Genomic DNA, 12,500 nt, shown 5'->3' on the forward strand with positions numbered 1-12,500 from the left:
CATGAATGTAGGCAACAACAGTTGACTGTTCTAGCCAAGGCATGGCAAGTTGGCTCACCGGGTAACGGCTAAAAAGTTGCTGGGTATCGGCTAAAATGTTGCTGGGTAACGGCAACCAAGCTGTCGGGTAATGCTGGGTATCGGCTAAAAAGTTGCTGGGTATCGGCTAAAATGTTGCTGGGTAAGGGCAACCAAGCTGTCGGGTTATGCTGGGTATCGGCTAAAAAGTTGCTGGGTATCGGCTAAAATGTTGCTGGGTAACGGCAACCAAGCTGTCGGGTAATGCTGGCTATCGGCTAAAAAGTTGCTGGGTGATGGCAACCAAGCTGTCGGGTAATGCTGGGTATCGGCAACAAAAACCAAGATGTCGGGTAACGCTGGGTAACGGCTAAGAAGTTGCTAGGCAACGGCAAGCAAGTTGCTGGGTAACGGCTAAAAAGTTGCTGGGTAACGGCTAAAAATTTGCTGGGTACCGGCTAAAAAGTAGCTTGTCGCCGGGCAAATCAATGCAAGCACCAATATGTTCTTGTCGAAACGCCCCAAAAACTCTTGTTTAGTCGCCATCTTTTGGGACTTTCGCAATGTTAGTTTTAAATCTTTTTTAATTTTTATTTTTAGACGTTTTTAAGTCTTAATTTAAACATTTTCTATTATAGATGCCTCATTTTTCAACCCAATATATTTACCTAATTATTGTGTAGCTTGTTTATAATTTTTTGTGATTTTTTCTTACTTTTTTTGTATTTTTTTGTATTTTTTATGATTTTTATCTATTTATTTTTTGTTTAATTAATATAAAATTATCCTTTTGGCAAAAAATTCTGAATTTTTTGGAGGAGTTGCTTCATATTTTTGTGAAGATGTCCCAATTCAAAGTTTATGAAAAAAAGTTGTGATGCTCAAAAAAACCCCTATTGCTTCAGTTCGGACACATTGATGTTCCTTCCTGCCACAAGGGCAAAGGCTAATTTTACTACTATAGGGGGGGGTGGTGTCCCTCCTTTGGGGAAGCCGAGGCCACCCGATGCCGGGTGCCAAGGCACGTTGCTATCGAGACCACCCGGGCAAATCTTGGCCATTTGGCCTCGGTTACTCGAGAAAACACTACCCGTCGGTAATGCACGGAAAAAAGACCGAAATGCCCCTGAATCGAAATGCTATTTTAAGTCATCCCGCAAGGCAATGCACAGCTCTATCGAGCAGAGCAGGACTCTATCGGCAATTCTTGGCCATTTGGCCTTGGTTAACCCTGGAAGCACTACACGTGGGTAATGCTCGGAAAAAAGACCGAAATACCCCGGAGGCAAAATGTTATTTTTACCCGTCCCGTGGGGCAAAGCATGACTCTATCGGGCAAATGTTGGTGGTTTGGCCACAGAAACCCGTAATGAGATGACCCGTTGGTAACGCTAGAAAAAAATGCTTGTGTAAAGGCAAGGCCTTGCCAAGGAATGGCAGAACGAACAATGACACTATCGGGCAGAAACTAGAACTCCATGGCCGTTTGGTCTCAAATGCTCATGCTTCCGAGTCCCGTTGGGAATACTTGCAGACTCACATCCTCCATGATGCAATTGTGTTCCCATCGGGGGATGCCTCCTTGCTGATAGGTAAGCTTGCTACCTTGGTGGTGAGCGCCGGCTAACGGATACCTGTTGGCTATGGCACAGTCCAGATGATGCATTGGTCTCCCCGCACGGAAAAGCGTAACTGGCTAATGGTCTTTGATTCCTAATGCCACGTTGCATAGCCCAGGGGTTGCCTCCTTGTTGAGGGAGAAGCTTGTCGCTTAGGCGGCGAGCGCCGGTTGATGGTTCTCCATTGGCTATGGCACTGTCCCTTGGGTTATTTTCCTCCATGATGCATTGGTGTCCCTTTCGGGGGATGCCTCCTTGCTGAGAGGTAAGCTCGTCGCCTTGGCGGTGAGCGCCGGCTGATGGATATCCGTTGGCTATGGCACAGTCCCGATGACGCATTGGTGTCCCCGCACGGAAAAGCGAAACTGGCTAATGGTCTTTGATTCCTAATGCCACGTTGCGTAGCCCAGGGGTTGCCTCCATGTCGAGGGAGAAGCTTGTTGCTTAGGTGGCGAGCGCCGGTTGATGGTTCTCCATTGGCTATGGCACTGTCCCTTGGGTAATTTTCCTCCATGATGCATTGGTGTCCCTTTCTGGGGATGCCTCCTTGCTGAGAGGTAAGCTCGTCGCCTTGGCGGTGAGCGCCGGCTGATGGATATCCGTTGGCTATGGCACAGTCCCGATGACGCATTGGTGTCCCCGCACGAAAAAGCGAAACTGGCAAATGGTCTTTGATTCCTAATGCCACGTTGCATAGCCCAGGGGTTGCCTCCATGTCGAGGGAGAAGCTTGTTGCATAGGCGGCGAGCGCCGGTTGATGGTTCTCCATTGGCTATGGCACTGTCCCTTGGGTAATTTTCCTCCATGATGCATTGGTGTCCCTTTCTGGGGATGCCTCCTTGCTGAGAGGTAAGCTCGTCGCCTTGGCGGTGAGCGCCGGCTGATGGATATCCGTTGGCTATGGCACAGTCCCGATGACGCATTGGTGTCCCCGCACGGAAAAGCGAAACGGGCTAATGGTCTTTGATTCCTAATGCCACGTTGCGTAGCCCAGGGGTTGCCTCAATGTCGAGGGAGAAGCTTGTTGCTTAGGCGACGAGCGCCGGTTGATGGTTCTCCGTTGGCTATGGCACTGTCCCTTGGGTAATTTTCTTCCATGATGCATTGGTGTCCCTTTCGGGGGATGCCTCCTTGCTGAGAGGTAAGCTCGTTGCCTTGGCGGTGAGCGCCGGCTGATGGATGTCCGTTGGCTATGGCACAGTCCCGATGACGCATTGGTGTCCCCGCACGGAAAAGCGAAACTGGCTAATGGTCTTTGATTCCTAATGCCACGTTGCGTAGCCCAGGGGTTGCCTCCATGTCGAGGGAGAAGCTTGTCGCTTAGGCGGCGAGCGCCGGTTGATGGTTCTCCATTGGCTATGGCACTGTCCCTTGTGTAATTTTCCTCCATGATGCATTGGTGTCCCTTTCGGGGGATGCCTCCTTGCTGAGAGGTAAGCTCGTCGCCTTGGCGGTGAGCGCCGGCTGATGGATATCCATTTGCTATGGCACAAGCCCGATGGATCTCATCCATTGGCAACGGCCCTGTCCCTTCGAAAAAACTACCTTAATGATGCATTGGTGTTGAAACCCTTAGGGGCGGGGACACCGTTGCGGAGAGGTAAGTTTGTTGATGCTTTTATGTGAAGCCAAAATGTTTTCTAAATTCATTGTTCATCAAAAAATCAAAAAATGAATTTGCAAAAATCTTCCTTGATGACGCATTGGCGTGTCCTTCGGTGATTGCCTACATGCTGAGGGGTAAGAAAAAATATGTTTTAAAAATTCTTCCTCGACGATGCATTGGTGTTCATTTAGGGAATGCCTTCTTGCTGAGGGGTAAGCATGTCGTTTAGGCGTCATGCGCTGGCCAGTGGTCCTACATTGGCTATGGCAATGTCCGGTCGGAAAGCTTCCTTGATGATGCATTGGTGTTGTAACCCTTCGGGGAAAGCCCCACCCTTGCGGAGAGGTAAGCTCGTTGCTGCTCGAAAATTCTTCCTCGATGACGCATTGGTGTTCCCTTTGGGGGATGCCTTCTTGTTGAGAGGTAAGCTCGTCGTCTATTTCAATGAGATGGGTGGCGAGCGCCGGCCGATTGATCTCTTCAATTGGCTACGGCAATGTCCCTTCGGTAATCTTCCTCCATGATGCATTGGTGTCCCTTTCGGGGGATGCCTCCTTGCTGAGAGGTAAGCTCGTCGCCTTGACGGTGAGCGCCGGCTGATGGATATCCGTTGGCTATGGCACAATCCCGATGACGCATTGGTGTCCCCGCACGGAAAAGCGAAACTGGCTAATGGTCTTTGATTCCTAATGCCACGTTGCGTAGCCCAGGGGTTGCCTCCTTGTTGAGGGAGAAGCTTGTCGCTTTTGCGGCGAGCGCCGGTTGATGGTTCTCCATTGGCTATGGCACTGTCCCTTGGGTAATTTTCCTCCATGATGCATTGGTGTCCCTTTCGGGGGATGCCTCCTTGCTGAGAGGTAAGCTCGTTGCCTTGGCGGTGAGCGCCGGCTGATGGATATCCGTTGGCTATGGCACAATCCCGATGACGCATTGGTGTCCCCGCACAGAAAAGCGAAACTGGCTAATGGTCTTTGTTTCCTAATGCCACGTTGCGTAGCCCAGGTGTTGCCTCCTTATTGAGGGAGAAGCTTGTCGCTTAGGCGGTGAGCGCTGGTTGATGGTTCTCCATTGGCTATGGCACTGTCCCTTGGGTAATTTTCCTCCATGATGCATTGGTGTCCCTTTTGGGGGATGCCTCCTTGCTGAGAGGTAAGCTCGTCGCCTCGGCGGTGAGCGCCGGCTGATGGATATCCATTGGCAACGGCCCTGTCCCTTCGAAAAAGCTATCTTAATGATGCATTGGTGTTGAAACCCTTAGGGGCAAGGACACTGTTGCGGAGAGGTAAGTTCATTGACGCTTTTATGTGAAGCCAAATGTTTTCTAAATTCATTGTTCATCAAAAAATCAAAAAATGAATTCGCAAAAATCTTCCTTGATGACGCATTGGCGTTTCCTTCGATGATTGCCTACATGCTGAGGGGTAAGCAAAGTTATGTTTTAAAAATTCTTCCTCGACGATGCATTGGTGTTCATTTAGGGAATGCCTTCTTGCTGAGGGGTAAGCATGTCGTTTAGGCCTCATGCGCTGGCTGGTGGTCCTACATTGGCTATGGCAATGTCCTGTCGGAAAGCTTCCTCGATGATGCATTGGTGTTGTAACCCTTCGGGGAAGCCCCACCCTTGCGGAGAGGTAAGCTTGTTGCTGCTCGAAAATTCTTCCTCGATGAAGCATTGGTGTTCCCTTTGGGGGATGCCTTCTTGTTGAGAGGTAAGCTCGTCGTCTATTTCAATGAGATGGGTGACTAGCGCCGGCCGATTGATCTCTTCAATTGGTTACGACAATGTCCCTTCGGTAATCTTCCTCCATGATGCATTGGTGTCCCTTTCGGGGGATGCCTCCTTGCTGAGAGGTAAGCTCGTCGCCTTGGCGGTGAGCGCCGGCTGATGGATATCCGTTGGCTATGGCACAATCCCGATGATGCATTGGTGTCCTCGCACGGAAAAGCGAAACTGGCTAATGGTCTTTGATTCCTAATGCCACGTTGCATAGCCCAGGGGTTGCCTCCTTGTTGAGGGAGAAGCTTGTCGCTTAGGCGGCGAGCGCCGGTTGATGGTTCTCCATTGGCTATGGCACTGTCCCTTGGGTAATTTTCCTTCATGATGCATTGGTGTCCCTTTCGGGGGATGCCTCCTTGCTGAGAGGTAAGCTCGTCGCCTTGGCAGTGAGCGCCGGCTGATGGATATCCATTTGCTATGGCACAAGCCCGATGCATCTCATCCATTGGCAACGGCCCTGTCCCTTCGAAAAAACTATCTTAATGATGCATTGGTGTTGAAACCCTTAGGGGCGAGGACACCGTTGCGGAGAGGTAAGTTTGTTGATGCTTTTATGTGAAGCCAAAATGTTTTCTAAATTCATTGTTCATCAAAAAATCAAAAAATGAATTTGCAAAAATCTTCCTCGATGACGCATTGGCGTGTCCTTCGGTGATTGCCTACATGCTGAGGGGAAAGAAAAAATATGTTTTAAAAATTCTTCCTCGACGATGCATTGGTGTTCATTTAGGGAATGCCTTCTTGCTGAGGGGTAAGCATGTCGTTTAGGCGTCATGCGCTGGCCGGTGGTCCTACATTGGCTATGGCAATGTCCCGTCGGAAAGCTTCCTTGATGATGCATTGGTGTTGTAACCCTTCGGGGAAGCCCCACCCTTGCGGAGAGGTAAGCTCGTTGCTGCTCGAAAATTCTTCCTCGATGACGCATTGGTGTTCCCTTTGGGGGATGCCTTCTTGTTGAGAGGTAAGCTCGTCGTCTATTTCAATGAGATGGGTGACTAGCGCCGGCCGATTGATCTCTTCAATTGGTTACGGCAATGTCCCTTCGGTAATCTTCCTCCATGATGCATTGGTGTCCCTTTCGGGGGATGCCTCCTTGCTGAGAGGTAAGCTCGTCGCCTTGGCGGTGAGCGCCGGCTGATGGATATCCGTTGGCTATGGCACAATCCCGATGACGCATTGGTGTCCCCGCACGGAAAAGCGTAACTGGCTAATGGTCTTTGATTCCTAATGCCACGTTGCGCAGCCCAGGGGTTGCCTCCTTGTTGAGGGAGAAGCTTGTCGCTTAGGCGGCGAGCGCCGGTTGATGGTTCTCCATTGGTTCGAAAAAACTATCTTAATGATGCATTGGTGTTGAAACCCTTAGGGGCGGGGACACCGTTGCGGAGAGGTAAGTTTGTTGATGCTTTTATGTGAAGCCAAAATGTTTTCTAAATTCATTGTTCATCAAAAAATCAAAAAATGAATTTGCAAAAATCTTCCTTGATGACGCATTGGCGTGTCCTTCGGTGATTGCCTACATGCTGAGGGGAAAGAAAAAATATGTTTTAAAAATTCTTCCTCGACGATGCATTGGTGTTCATTTAGGGAATGCCTTCTTGCTGAGGGGTAAGCATGTCGTTTAGGCGTCATGCGCTGGCCGGTGGTCCTACATTGGCTATGGCAATGTCCCGTCGGAAAGCTTCCTTGATGATGCATTGGTGTTGTAACCCTTCGGGGAAGCCCCACCCTTGCGGAGAGGTAAGCTCGTTGCTGCTCGAAAATTCTTCCTCGATGACGCATTGGTGTTCCCTTTGGGGGATGCCTTCTTGTTGAGAGGTAAGCTCGTCGTCTATTTCAATGAGATGGGTGACTAGCGCCGGCCGATTGATCTCTTCAATTGGTTACGGCAATGTCCCTTCGGTAATCTTCCTCCATGATGCATTGGTGTCCCTTTCGGGGGATGCCTCCTTGCTGAGAGGTAAGCTCGTCGCCTTGGCGGTGAGCGCCGGCTGATGGATATCCGTTGGCTATGGCACAATCCCGATGACGCATTGGTGTCCCCGCACGGAAAAGCGAAACTGGCTAATGGTCTTTGATTCCTAATGCCACGTTGCGTAGCCCAGGGGTTGCCTCCTTGTTGAGGGAGAAGCTTGTCGCTTAGGCGGCGAGCGCCGGTTGATGGTTCTCCATTGGCTATGGCACTGTCCCTTGGGTAATTTTCCTTCATGATGCATTGGTGTCCCTTTCGGGGGATGCCTCCTTGCTGAGAGGTAAGCTCGTCGCCTTGGCGGTGAGCGCCGGCTGATGGATATCCTTCGGCTATGGCACAGTCCCAATGATGCATTGGTGTCCCCGCACGGAAAAGCGAAATTGGCTAATGGTCTTTGATTCCTAATGCCCCGTTGCGTAGCCCAGGTGTTGCCTCCTTGTTGAGGGAGAAGCTTGTCGCTTAGGCGGCGAGCGCCGGTTTATGGTTCTCCATTGGCTATGGCACCGTCCCTTTGGTAAAGTTCCTCGATGATGAATTGGTGTGAATCCCTTGGGGGCAGTCCCACCCTTGCGCCAGGGGTAAGCTTGTTGCGTTTGTATAAATTCTTGCCTAATGTTGTGTCCCTTGTGAATTCATGCTAAACGGTGCTTGGCTTGCTACTCTTGGCTCTTTGCTTTTCGTAGGGCAAGTTTGTCCTTTGAGGTGCAATTGGTCGGAGTAGTGGGTGCATAGTGTACGTAATGGCGTGTGGGTTGTAGTTGATTTTGTCGGGATTGGATATTTCTTTGCTTGTGCGGTGAAGTCCATCTCGTACAGTGCTCTTCAATAATATGCATGAGAAGCAAATGCTCCTTGTGAAATCATGGGTTCCTGTGTCACATACCCAATGCGATGGAATTTGATCGTAAAAGTCCCTCTTCTCTCTTTGCACCACCTTTGGTGGAGGTGAGCCTCAAAGTGCTGCTCGTGTTTCATGCAAATTGCGCATTCATTGTGCGGTCATCATGGCCAATAGTTGCGACTCGTATTCTCGGATGCTGAAACTTATGTGGGTATACATCTTGCGATTGTTATTTACCCAAAAAGCGTTCGTCGCTTGTTGCGGATGATTGCTGTGCTCGCCCTTGCCTCTTTGATTTGTTCAATGGGCATGGGAGGTGCCAGCGTCGCAAAAGGAATGCTACCTGGTTGATCCTGCCAGTAGTCATATGCTTGTCTCAAAGATTAAGCCATGCATGTGTAAGTATGAACTAATTCAGACTGTGAAACTGCGAATGGCTCATTAAATCAGTTATAGTTTGTTTGATGGTATCTTCTACTCGGATAACCGTAGTAATTCTAGAGCTAATACGTGCAACAAACCCCGACTTCTGGAAGGGATGCATTTATTAGATAAAAGGTCAACGCGGGCTTTGCCCGTTGCTCTGATGATTCATGATAACTCGACGGATCGCACGGCCTTCGTGCCGGCGACGCATCATTCAAATTTCTGCCCTATCAACTTTCGATGGTAGGATAGTGGCCTACTGTTAGCACCTTGATTTCCAAGGCTTGCTAAGCTTGGCTAGTGGTGGCACCTTGCACCCTAGCCAACCGGTGGAAACTAAGGCATGAGGCAGGCATGTCTTTTCAAGGTGACCCGATGGTGTCGGTTGGTGTCGGCACTAGTCCGTTAGGCAAGTGGCAGCTGGGATGCAAGTGATAGCCCGATGATTATTGGGGCATGGATGCTAAACGGGAAGCTAGCTTGTGGGACAATGCAATCAGAAAACGGCTAAGTATTTGGAGCTGGGTTGGATCACGAAATTGGCCAGGCAGACTTGATTTGGCTCGGGCAAAACGGTTATTGACGGTTACTACATTCTGCACATGTTGCTGGCAGGCAGGGACAGGTGTCCCCAGCAGAATCGGGCAGTTAGTAGCAGTTATTGCCAGGCAGTTTTATTTTCCTATGTGCTGGCAGCTTGTGGCTGTGCCAGCACAACCCTAGGGCAGTTGGGGGTGTCAACTGCAGATCATGGGGCCACCCCATGATCCCATTTCACTTAGTGGCCACGTTTTATTGATTGTAGCCTTATAAAGGCACTGCATTTTCGAGTCTAAGGCAGAGGGATGTTCTGTCTAGTACTCTAAGTGTTTTCCTTGTATTGTCGGTGCAATAAAAGGTTGGGAACGGGTTCCTGTAAACGGTGTGCGTGCTAGACTTCATTCAAACTCGTGTGTGTGTGTTTTACTGTGGGCTGAGACCAAGTCTTGCTGGGAAACTTGGTGCCATCACGGGCAGAATCTTTAGGCGAAATTCAGCCCCGTGACAGTTGGTATCAGAGCTCCGGTTGGAGTTATGGCTGCGAATGCGGCTCTGGATGCAGTTCGGGAACGTGTTAAACAGTTGGAAGATCTCGTGGGTATTGATGATTCTGATGAGGGCGTTACCTTGGTTGATCGATTGGAAGTTGTGTTGGCTTCGGTTCAATCTCAGAAAACCGAACACGAAGCACACGTTGCTCAGACGGAAACCAGGTTTACAGAAGTGTTGAATGATATGACCAAACTCTCGGATGTCATGAAGGAAAGAGTTTCCAACTTGGAGTCGGAATTGCTGGTGGTAAAGAGGGCCTTTCTTGGCCGCCCCGAAAGTTTCGATGCTCGTGTTAGCATGAAAGTTCCTGAACCAAAGGCTTTCGGTGGTGCCCGAAATGCCAAAGAGTTAGAGAACTTCCTCTGGGATATGGAGCAGTACTTCTCTGCTGCTCGTGTTCCAGTGGGAGATCGGGTGACGATAACTACTATGTATCTCGCTGGAGACGCTAAGCTCTGGTGGAGAACTCGATCTAAGGATGATGTCCGTCCAAAGATTGAGACGTGGGAGTCCCTAAAGAAGGAATTGAAGGATCAGTTCCTGCCTTGCAATTCTTCATGGCTTGCAAGGGAGTCGCTGAAACGATTGAAGCACACTTGTACGGTGCGAGATTATGTGAAGGAATTCAGTTCGTTGATGCTTGACATCAAGAACATGTCGGAAGAGGACAAGCTGTTCAACTTTATGTCGGGTCTGCAGAGTTGGGCTCAGTTGGAGCTTCGAAGGTTGGGAATCAAAGACTTGCCGATGGCTGTTGCTGCTGCCGACGGCTTGGCCGACTTCAAACTGATGGGTAAATCCAATGCTTCTGAATCTAGCGGTTCGAAATCGAAAACTAAGAACAAGAAGGATGGTGAAAAGAAGGCTGGTTCAAAGAAATGGGAGAAGCCCCAGAAGTCGAAGCCGACGGGTGACAATAAATCGCAGGACAAAGGGAATTCCAATTCTGGTTGCTTTATTTGTAGCGGGCCACATCGGGCAAAGGATTGCCCAAAACGTGAGAAGCTGAATGCTATTTGCGTTGATGAAGCCAAGGGGGCAGATTCTGACTCGGATGGTCATGTTCGAGTCAACCCGTTGCAGTTACTGAATGTTATTCATGCAGACAAGGCCCCGGCCTCGCAGAGATCAGGTTTGATGTACGTTAAAGTGTCGCTTTGTAATACTGATGTGTTGGCAATGGTCGATACAGGAGCCACACACAATTTCGTTTCAGAACAGTTGGTAAATTCGCTCGGCCTTAAAGTTGTCAAGAGTTCCAGTCGGATTAAGACGGTTAATTCCACTGCACAAACTGTGCACGGATCAACCAGTGATGTTCAAATGAAGGTTGGTGACTGGAACGGGCGGGTGGACTTGATGGTGGTCCCACTTGATGACTTTGAACTTATTCTTGGGAATGATTTCTTTGTGGCTGCTAAAGTGGCTTTGATGCCACATCTCGGTGGGATATTTATTGCCGATGAGAAACAACCTTGCTTTGTGCCCCGGTGTTCCAAGGCAGAAAAGGCCAAGCGGGCAAGAGAAGATACGGGTGGTTGGCTGTCGGCAATACAAGTACAGAATGGGCTGAAGAAGGGTGAAATGACTTACCTTGCAGCACTGGTTGAGATTAAACCAGACATGAAGGTTGAAGTCCCGGACGAGGTGGCAATCTTGCTAAAGGGTTTTGCTGATGTGATGCCTCCAGAATTGCCTAAGTCTCTCCCTCCTCGGCGGGCTACGGATCATAAGATTGAGTTACTTCCAGGCGCTAAGCCTCCGGCTAAGGCCCCTTATCGGATGTCTCCGTTAGAGCTTGCGGAATTGAGGAAGCAGTTAACGGAACTGCTTGATGCTGGCTTGGTTCAACCCTCAAAGGCTCCTTACGGTGCCCCGGTTCTGTTCCAAAAGAAGCAGGATGGTTCATTGCGGATGTGTGTTGACTATCGGGCACTAAACAAGGTTACAGTGAAGAACAAGTATCCAGTCCCGTTGGTGACCGATCTCTTTGATCGGCTATGCAAAGCCTCCTATTTCACGAAGTTGGATCTCAGATCGGGCTATTGGCAAGTCCGTGTGGCAGAAGGGGATGAGGCAAAGACCACATGCGTAACTCGGTATGGTTCTTTTGAATTTTTAGTTATGCCATTTGGTCTTACGAATGCTCCTGCGACGTTTTGTAACTTGATGAACGATGTTTTCTATGATTGTGTCGATGATTTTGTAGTTGTGTACTTAGATGACATTGTTATCTATAGTGAGTCCTTGGAGGACCATTTGTCCCATCTTAGTGACGTGCTGTCCAGGCTTAGGAAGCACGAATTGTATGTAAAAATGGAGAAGTGTGAGTTCGCCCAACAGGAAATCAAATTCCTCGGGCATGTAATTAGCAAAGGCCATGTAAAAATGGATAGACGGAAGGTTCAGGCCATTTTGGACTGGCCGCCGCCTACCAAAGTGTCGGAATTACGATCTTTTCTTGGATTAGCTAACTATTACAGGAAGTTCATCCACAACTATTCAAAGATGGCGGCCCCTTTGACAGAGTTGTTGAAGAAAGATCAGACTTGGCAGTGGGAAGCTGGCTGCCAAGAGGCCTTTGAAAAGCTCAAGGTTGCTGTGGCAAGCGAGCCGGTGCTGCGGCTGCCCGACTTTGAGTTGCCTTTCGAAGTGCACACGGATGCCTCAGACAAAGCAATTGGCGGAGTACTCGTGCAAGAGGGCCATCCTATTGCCTTTGAAAGTCGGAAGCTTAATGATGCAGAGAAGAGATATTCCGCTCATGAGAAGGAAATGACGGCTGTGGTACATTGCCTTCAAACTTGGCGAGTTTACTTGCTGGGTACGAAATTCTTGGTATTGACGGACAATGTGGCGAATACTTTCTTCAAAGTGCAGAAGAAATTATCGCCAAGGCAGGCTCGCTGGCAAGAATACCTTGAAGAGTATGATTTTGAGTGGAAGCACAAACCTGGTCGGCATAACCAGGTTGCCGATGCTTTAAGCCGCAAGGAAGTGCTGGGGTACATTGCTGCTATCTCTCAAGTTGCATCAGGCTTTGTGGACAGGATCCGGGTAAATGCTGGAAATGATTCTGAGTATCAAAAGCTGGCACAACAGGTCAAAGACGGAACTGTTCGCAGGTATTGGTTGGAAGACAATTTGCTCCA

Source organism: Rhododendron vialii, chromosome 11a (genome assembly GCF_030253575.1).
Source record: "Rhododendron vialii isolate Sample 1 chromosome 11a, ASM3025357v1".
NCBI lineage: Eukaryota > Viridiplantae > Streptophyta > Magnoliopsida > Ericales > Ericaceae > Rhododendron > Rhododendron vialii.